The 9,305-nt window shown below is 38.6% G+C and overlaps 1 pseudogene; it reads right to left on the bottom strand.

Annotated features, from left to right (window-relative positions):
- Nucleotides 1–7,234: 7,234 nt before the first annotated feature.
- LOC123785644 (large ribosomal subunit protein eL27 pseudogene) lies at nt 7,235–7,646 on the bottom strand (annotated as a pseudogene).
- Nucleotides 7,647–9,305: the final 1,659 nt, after the last annotated feature.

Below are 9,305 nucleotides of genomic sequence, written 5' to 3'. Positions count from 1 at the left end.
TCCTTTCGATTATACTTTTTAGCTCCATAATTTCTTTTTTGATTTCTTTTTAGGTTTCCTGTTGCTTTGTTCATACTTTATCATTTTCTTGAGTTTCTCTACATCTCCCCTTAGTTCTTTGAGCATTGTTAAGAACATTGTTTTAATGTGTGGCTAGGTCTGCTGTCAGGTCTTTTCCTAGGACTGTTTTTGTTGACTTAGTTTTTTCCTTTGAATGGGCTGTACTTTCCTGTTTCTGTGTGCCTTGTGATTTTTTTTTGTTGAAAATGACATTTAAATCTAATAATGTTATCTTGAGAAATCAGGTTCTCTCCTTCCCCAGGGTTTGCTGTTTTTAAAAATTATTTTAGTGGTTTGGGGGTTTTTTTGGTTTGGTTTGGTTTGGTTTTCATTGTTAGGGGTGTGTCTATGTCAAGAATCAGCCTGCGGTGTAAACTTGAGGTCTTCTCAAGTCAAAAAATAATGGCTGAAAATTTTCCAAATTTGATAACGACTATAAGCCCACAGATCCAGGAATCTCAATGTGAGCCAAACACAAAAAACATGAAGGGAACTAAACCAAAGTACATAGACTCAATTTCCTCAAGCCAGAGAGTAAGAGAAAATATTAAAAGCATTCAAGTGAAAAGATACATTGCATATAGAGAAACAAAGATACAGATGACAGCATATTTCTCATCAGATACAATGGAAGTATGAGGACAGTGGAGGAACATCTTTGAAGTGGTAAAAGAGGGGCACCTGGGTGGCTCATTCTTTTAAGCATCAACTTCAGCTCAGGTCCTGGGATTGAGCCCCACATCAGGCTGCACACTCAGTGGTGATTTAGCTGCTCCCTATCCCTTTGCCCATCTGACTTGTGCGCGCTCTCTCTCTCTCAAGTAAATAGTCTTTAAAAAATAAATACAGTGCTGAAAGAAAAAAAGCTTGAATTCTGTACACAGCAAAAATATCTTTCAAAAACAATGGTGAAACAAAGACACAGAAGTTCAAAGTTCACAGGATTCCTCACCAGCAGACTCGTGCTATAAGAAGTGTTAAAAAAAAATCCTTCAGGGGGCGCCTGGGTGGCACAGTCGTTAAGCATCTGCCTTAGGCTCAGGGCGTGATCCCGGCATTCCGGGATCGAGCCCCACATCAGGCTCCTCCGCTATGAGCCTGCTTCTTCCTCTCCCACTCCCCCTGCTTGTGTTCCCTCTCTCACTGGCTGTCTCTCTCTATCTAATAAATAAATAAATAAATCTTAAAACAAAAAATCCTTCAGGGCTAGAGGGAAAGATACCAAATGGAATTCTGGAGCTACACAAAAGAATGAAGAGTAAAAGTTTTCTTTAAAAGATAATTACTGCTTAAAGGAAAAATAATAAAATTAAGCATGAGGTTTTTAATATATGTAGAAGGACAAAGGTCAGGAAGGGAGGTAAAGGGAGTCCTTCTGGTGTAAAATTCTTACCCTGTACATAAAGTTGTATATTAGTCGAATATAGAATGTAGTAATTTGAAGATTGGTCTATATAAAAGGCCTAACTAAAGCAGTTACAAAAATTTAAAAACTGATAAGACAACAGAGAAGGTGTAATAGAATAGTGAAACATTTTCAATCTAAAAGAAGTGGAAGAAGGTAACAAAGAAGAGCTGAGACAAACTGAAGACTTAACAAGATGGTACACTTAAAGCCAATCATATCAATAATTACACTTCATGGAAATTGTCCAAACAGCCCAATTAAATCAGAGTGTATAAAAAAGCAAGACCCAACTACATGCTACTTACAAGAAAATGACTTTAATAAAAGCCACATAGGTTAAGTGTAAAAGAATGAAAACAGAAGCCCTGTTACCTCTATTATAAGGAAGGCTGGAGAGGCTGTATGAATAAGGTCGGTTTTAGGACAAACATTACCAGGGAAAAGATGATCATTTTGTGAAGGTCACAGGGCCAATTTTTAAAATTTTTTTTTAATTTATATTTTTTAGAGAGAGTGGGGAAGGGCAGAGGGAGGAGAAAGGATCTTAAGCAGGCTCCACACCCAGTGTGGGGCCTGACATGGGGCTTGATCTCACAACCTGGAGTTCATGACCTAAAATCTAGATTCTGATACTTAACCAACTGAGCCACCCAGGCACCCCCAGAGGATGAATTCTGTAACAGGTCATAACAGCCTTACATGTTTATGTGCCTAACAGAGGTTCCAAAATACATGAAGCAAAAACTGAGGAGAAATTGACAATTTTCACAATTATAGTCAAAATATCAGTACCTCTCATTAATTGATAAAATGTAAAAAACTAATACACCTGAAACTAGTATTATATGTCAATTACATCTCAATTTTTTTCTTTAAAATATTTATTTATTTATTTATTTATTTATTTATTTATTTATTTGACAGAGAGACAGGCAGTGAGAGAGGGAACACAAGCAAGGGGAGTGGGAGAGGAAGAAGCAGGCTCTCAGCAGAGCAAGGAGCCCGATGCAGGGCTTGATCCCCGGACCCTGGGATCATGCCCTGAGCCGAAGGCAGACACCTAACGACTGAGCCACCCAGGCACCCCTACATCTCAATTTTTTGAAAAAGAAAATAATGATATATAAAATTTTGAGCTAGACCATCAACCAATTTAATGTAATTGACATTTATATAGTAGTCGACAACAGTAGAAAACATTTTTTTTCAAGTGCACAAGGGACCTTTATGAAAATAGGTCATATTCTGGCCAACAAGGCAAGTATCAATACATTTAAAAGGATTCAAAATCATACAAAGTATGTTCTTTGACAATAAAATTAAATTAGGAATTGTTAACAGAACAGTTTCTGGGAAATCTCCAAATATATAGGAACTAAATAACACATTTCTACATAGCTCATCAATCAACAAAGAAACCAAAAGGGAAATTTGGACTTAATTTTAAAAATGAAAAGTGAAAACAATATATCTGAATTTGGAGGATACAGCTAAAACAAAACTTAAATGGCAATTTATTGTGTAAATGCCTGTATTTGAAAAGAAGATCTCAAGTCAATGACCTGAGCTTCCACATTTAACTAGAGAATAAAGAGTAAATGAAACTCAAACAAAAAAGGAAATATAGAGAAGCGTGGACATCAATGAAATTGGTAAACCTCTGGCTGGACTGATAGGAAAAAAAGACAGTTGGCAAAAATTACTAATATCAGAAATGAGAGGTGATATAACTACAGATATATATATTAAAAAGACAATATTTTAAACAATAAATTCAATAATTTGGATAAAACGGACAAATACCTTGATAGAGAAACCTGCCAAAGCTCACTCAAGAAGAAATAGGATGGGTAACTTGTTACAATAATTATTTCACAGTATATACAAATATTGAATCATGATGTATTCTGTTATATGTCAATTTTATCTCAATTTTTTTAATGATAAAAAGTGAGAAAAATAGGTAACTTCATTATCTGTATAACTATTAAAGAGTTTGGGGTTGTAATTAGAAACCCCACAAAGAAAATACCAGGCCCAGATGGCATTTCTACTGATTTCTACCATATATTTAGGAAGGAAAAAATTCCAATTTTTACAAAGTTCTTTAGAAAATCAAAGAGGATGAAACACTCCCTTACTGTAGGAAGCCAATTAGTATAATTCTCCACATTAACAAACTATAAAAGAAAAAACATCTTCTCAACATTTGCACAAAAAACATTGACAAAATTATAACATCCATTCTTGATAAACTCTCAATGAATTAGGAATCTTTGTATATGAAAAGCTTACACCAAACATGTTTAATGTTGAAAGACAGTGCTTTCCCTGTACAATCAGGAAGAAGGCAATGCTCTCAGCTCTGCTCTCACCTCTTATGTTCAATACTATACTGAATGTTCTACCAGAACAGTGAGGCAAGAAAAAAAAAAAAAATAACAAGCGAAGATAGAGTAATAGGAAATGGATTTTCCCTCCTACCTGTAACAACCGAAAAACAAGACTATGTAAAACAATGGTTTTCAAGACATTGGACATCAGACAACTAAGTATAGTAATGCTTGGTTAATGGGAAACACAAATACAACCCTACAATTGGCCCTGCTTACTGCCTGATATAGTTGCTGGGATGCAGGGAAGAGGAACCCAGGTGTAGTCCAGACATGCCCCAGTATTAAAGGAAACTGGGGACACCTGGGTGGCTCAGTCGGTTAAGCACCTGCCTTTGACTCAGGTCATGATCCCAGGGTCCTGGGTTTGAGCCCCACATCGGACTCCTTGGTCAGCAGGAAACCTGCTTCTCCCTCTGCCTGCTGCTCCCCCTGCTTGGGCACATGATCACTCTCTCTCTCTGGAAAATAAATAAATAAAATCTTTAAAAAAAATTTTTTTTTAGGGTCACTTGGGTGGCGCAGTCGTTAAGCGTCTGCCTTCGGCTCAGGGCGTGATCCCGGCGTTATGGGATCGAGCCCCACATCAGGCTCCTCCGCTGGGAGCCTGCTTCTCCCTCTCCCACTCCCCCTGCTTGTGTTCCCTCTCTCGCTGGCTGTCTCTATCTCTGTCAAATAAATAAATAAAATCTTTAAAAAAAAATTTTTTTTTTTTTTTAAAGAGGAAATTGGGTTACTGGCAGGCCAAGGCAGCTGGAGTTCTCAGGGTAAAGTATCAAACAGGAGAGAGATGCAAAGAGAGTATTCAAGTCGGCAGTTTTCCTCAGCCAAGCACATGCATCTAAAGAAAAGAAAAGAAAGGGAAAAAAAACCTCTAAGACTTGGAAATAAGCAAAAGAAAGTACAGCTTGTCTTTTTAGCATCCTCCTGGAACCATGTTTAACAGGCCCGTCCAAGGTTTATGAACTTTTTTAGGATTACGGTACCTGTGTCTGACTTTACAATTTACCATTTGTAGAGCCCAAACTCTGTGAAGTTACATGTTAACTTGTAGATTTCTATTCAGTAGAAAAAGGTTATAGTTCTATTGTCCTGAAATTCATTTACCAGTTTTGTATCTAATCTAGCATTCTTTTAAAAATATATCTATAAATATACAGTTCCTCCAATACTCTTGGAACCAGCTTTACTATCTTTGTATCTTTGGTTCCATCATTAATGAGTTAATACGTTTCAATAATGAGTTAATACGTTTCTTTATTCTTTTTTCTCCCAAAGATTTTATTTATTTATTAGAGAGGGGTAGGGGGGAGCAGGAGAGAAGCATAGGCAGAGGGACAAGGAGAATCTATGCTGAGTGTGGAGCCGACATGGGGCTCAATCTTACGACCCTGAGATCACCACCTGAGCCCAAGTCAAGAGTCGGAAGCTTAACAGATTGAGTCACCCAGTGCCCCTACATGGCTTCATTCTAATATTTGTATGAAAGCCGTATTTTCAACTTTTAAATATTTTACTTTGGTATGATTCCAATGACATGCCCAAGTGAACGCTTCTACCAGAGCCAACTAAAGAGTGCTAGAAGTGTACCTTATGGAATATTTAAGCCCATAGCTACCTTTTTTTTTCTTTTCCTTTTCTGTTGTGTGTGTGTCTGTGTGTGCCTGCACATCCCCTTGGAGTGAATCCCAAGAGGAAATATAACTTTATTTTTTAATCTCTGTTTTTATTCCCGGCCCTGTATTTTTATTTTTGTTTCTGGTTCTTGGCCAAAGTTGGTCTCAGTTCTAATTTGCACATGATTGATGAACTATTCTCAATTGGTGATAGCAACAAGTGGGGATCTGGCTTTATGACCTGAACTTTTGGTTATCAGTATCAGCTTGATGATGGTTTATACTCTTGTTAGGTAATAGATGACAAAATATGATTTGTTACTCTTTTTGTCTTTTTGAATGTGTTCCTATTAATGAGTTCAAATCAATTAAGATATTTAGTGTACATTGAAAAATATCTCTTTGAGAACAGGACTGGTGATCGTTTGTGTTCTATGTTGTAGAACTGAAGCTTTCTGTGGGTCTGTGTGTCTGAGAAAATTCTTTGCCTCTCATTATATAAACGTGTAACATTTTCTTATCTCCGAGTACTTTAATAACTTACACTCTTCACTGATACAACACAAAGCCACCACACCTAATTCCTTTTTATCCTGTCACCTCTTTGTTGCCTTTAAGAAGGTTATGTGTGTAGATGTGTATATGTCTGTATATGAATATATTTGTGTGTGTACAACACTTTGGGTTGTTTTTAGTGGAAGAGATTGGAGTTGCCAAATAGAGTTGCCAAATAAAGGACAGCAGTTTAACTCTGATTTCAGATAAACAATAGGTTTTCAGTATAAATGTGTCTGAAATTCAAATTTAACTGGGCATCTTGTTTCTCTGTTTGCTAAATCTGGCACCCTTGGCTATTGGGGGGGGGGTCAATCCAAATAATCTAGGCTACCAATACTAGAAACAAACATCATTTCTTTTTTCAAATTCTCAACCTTTGGCTAGAAATTTTAGACATTTAAATAATTAATTTTTTAAAAGATCATTCTTGTTTGTTTTTTTAGTTATGAAGGAAGTATCTCTAACTTTTATCCATTAAATAGAATACTGGCTCTTGATTTGAAATAGTTTTTAGGGGTGCGTGGGTGACTCTGTTAAGCGTGCAACTCTTGATTTTGGCTCAGGTCATGATCTCAGGGTTGTGAGATCAAGACCCTTGTTGGAATCCACATTCAGCAGGGAGTCTGCTTGAGGTTCTCTCCCTCTGCCCCTCCCCTCCTCGCACGCTCTCTTTTTCTCTCTAAAATAAATCTTTTTTATTTTATTTTATTTTTTGTTTGTTTGTTTTTAGTATTTTTTAATGACCAAAAACAAAACATCTAGGGGCGCCTGGGTGGCGCAGTTGTTAAGCGTCTGCCTTTGGCTCAGGGCGTGATCCCAGAGCTCTGGGATTGAGTCCCACATCAGGCTCCTCTGCTGAGAGCCTGCTTCTTCCTCTCCCACTCCCCCTGCTTGTGTTCCCTCTCTCGCTGGCTGTCTCTATCTCTGTCGAATAAATAAATAAAATCTTAAAAAAAAAAACAAAAAAAAAACATCTAAAACCGCAGCTTCTGGAAGAACTACTTTTTCTTGCCGGTCTTGTACCTCTCCTCGAACTTGACCTTGGCCTCTTGTCGGGCATTGCGTTTAAGAGCAGGGTCTCTGTATGAGAAACAAACTGAGGGCTTCAGAGGGGAGGGGGGTGGGGGAATGGGATAGATCGGTGATGGGTAGTAAGGAGGGCACGTATTGCATGGTGCACTGGGTGTTATACACAACTAATGAATCATCGAGCCTTACATCGGAAACCGGGGATGTACTGTATGGTGACTAACATAATATAATAAAAAATCATTAAAAAAAAAAAGAGCAGGGTCTCTGAAGACATCCTTGTTGATGACAGTTTTATCCAAGGGGATATCCACAGAGTACCTTGTGGGCATGAGGTGATTGTAGTTATAAACTTTCACAAAAGACTTGATCTTTGACCTCTTGGTGATTTTCTTCTTGCCCATGGCAGCTGTCACTTTGCGGGGAGAGCGGTCAATTCCAGCCACCAGAGCATGGCTGTAGGGACGGTCTGAAGTGCCATCGTCAATGTTCTTCACGATGACCGCTTTGCGTCCGGAGTAGCGTCCGGCCAGGACCAGCACCACCTTCCCGGGTTTCACGAACTTGCCCATCTCCAAGCCTCTACTCACCGACACCACTAAAATCAATCTTTTTTAAAAATAATGAAATGCAATTTTTTGTATTAAGAATTGTGTAGTGAAGAATTAACCTTACCCAAAGAGATGTCTGGCCTCTGCCCTTTGATTCTAGAAGGTGATTTCTGGGATCTGACTGACAGGAATGTTGTGCCTGGTAAGTGTCTTTGTATGCTGGGGACTTTGAAGACCAAAAAGTTGAACACTGTGATTTATGATATGGACTTTGGGCCACACCATATTAGTTCCAACTTCCAGATGAATTGATAACTAAAGGTATTATTTCCACCTTGGTGGGGGGGAACTGAAAATTAAGAGTTAGCCATATGAGCAGTATGTAATAGAGCCTTAATAAAATTTCTGGACACGAAAGGTTCAGGTGAGTTTCCCTGGTTGACGGTGTTCTGTATATCTGGTCACACATTGTCACCAGAGGAGGTAATCTCATATGTGAATCCATGGGGACAGGTGAGTGGAAACTCTACATGTAACCCCCTCCTGGAGTCTGCCCTGTGCATCTCTTTTCTTAGCTGATTTTGATTTGAATCTTTATAACAAACTGTAATTGTGAGCATAAAAGTTTTCAGGGATTTCTGTGAGTCCTTCTAGGAAATTTCCAAGCCAGAAGACAGTCTTCAGAGCCCCCCAAATTTGCAGTTAGTGTGACTAGTGATGTTAGTCTTGTGGACAGTGTTCCCTCAAACTACAGTTTGGTTATACTGGGTAGGATATGGCTATACTGTTAATGAGAATACTGTTGAATTTTATTATGCTGCCTTTTCAAACCTTTATTGAAATGATTCGTAAGTTTACATTATTTAGAGTTGTTTTTTTTTTAATTGAACTCTATGCTTAATGTGGGGCTCAAACTCAAGAAATCAAGAGTCACATGCTCTACCAACTGAACCAGCCATGTACCCCTAGAGTTTTGGGTTTTTTTTAAGATTTATTTATTTGCTAGAGAGAGGGTGCAAGTGGGAGCGGGTGCAGAGGGAGAGAATCTTCAAGCAAACTCCCCACTGAGTGGGAAGCGCGATGCAGGGCTGGATCTCACAACCCATGAGATCACGACCTGAGCCAAAACCAAGAGTCAGATGCTTAACTGACTGAGCCACCCAGACACCCCAACTTTTTTAATTTTTTTAAATTTTATTTATTTATTTTTTAAGATTTTATTTATCTGAGAGAGAGAGTGAATGAGAGAGAGAAAGAGAGCGAGCAGGAGCAGGGGAAGAGTAGAGGCGGAGGGAGAAGCAGACTCCTCGCTGCGCAGAGAGCCCAACATGGGACTCATCCCAGGACTCCGGGGTAATGACCTAAGCTGAAGGCAGACACTTAACCGACTGAGTGACCCAGGTGCCCCCCAACTTTTTTTTTAAGTACAGAATTATAGACAGAAGTGATCATTTAGAATAAGAAAAGAAATCCTTTTTTTTTTACATTTTATTTATTTATTTGTCAGAGAGAGAGAAAGCACAAGCAGGTGGAGCAGCAGAGGGAGAAGCAGGCTCCCCGCTGAGCAAAGAGCCAGATGCAGGACTCGATCCCAGGACCCTGGGATCACAACCTAAGCCAAAGGCAGACATTTAACTGACTGAGCCACCCAGGCATCCCAAGGAAAGAAATCCTAACAAATAAAATTTTT

Source organism: Ursus americanus, chromosome 2 (assembly GCF_024610735.1).
Source record: "Ursus americanus isolate L20-20 chromosome 2, mUrsAme1.1.p, whole genome shotgun sequence".
In the NCBI taxonomy this organism is placed as follows: Eukaryota; Metazoa; Chordata; class Mammalia; order Carnivora; family Ursidae; genus Ursus; species Ursus americanus.
The sequence above is the reverse complement of the archived record's forward strand: the minus strand, read 5'-3'. Positions and strand labels throughout refer to the sequence as shown.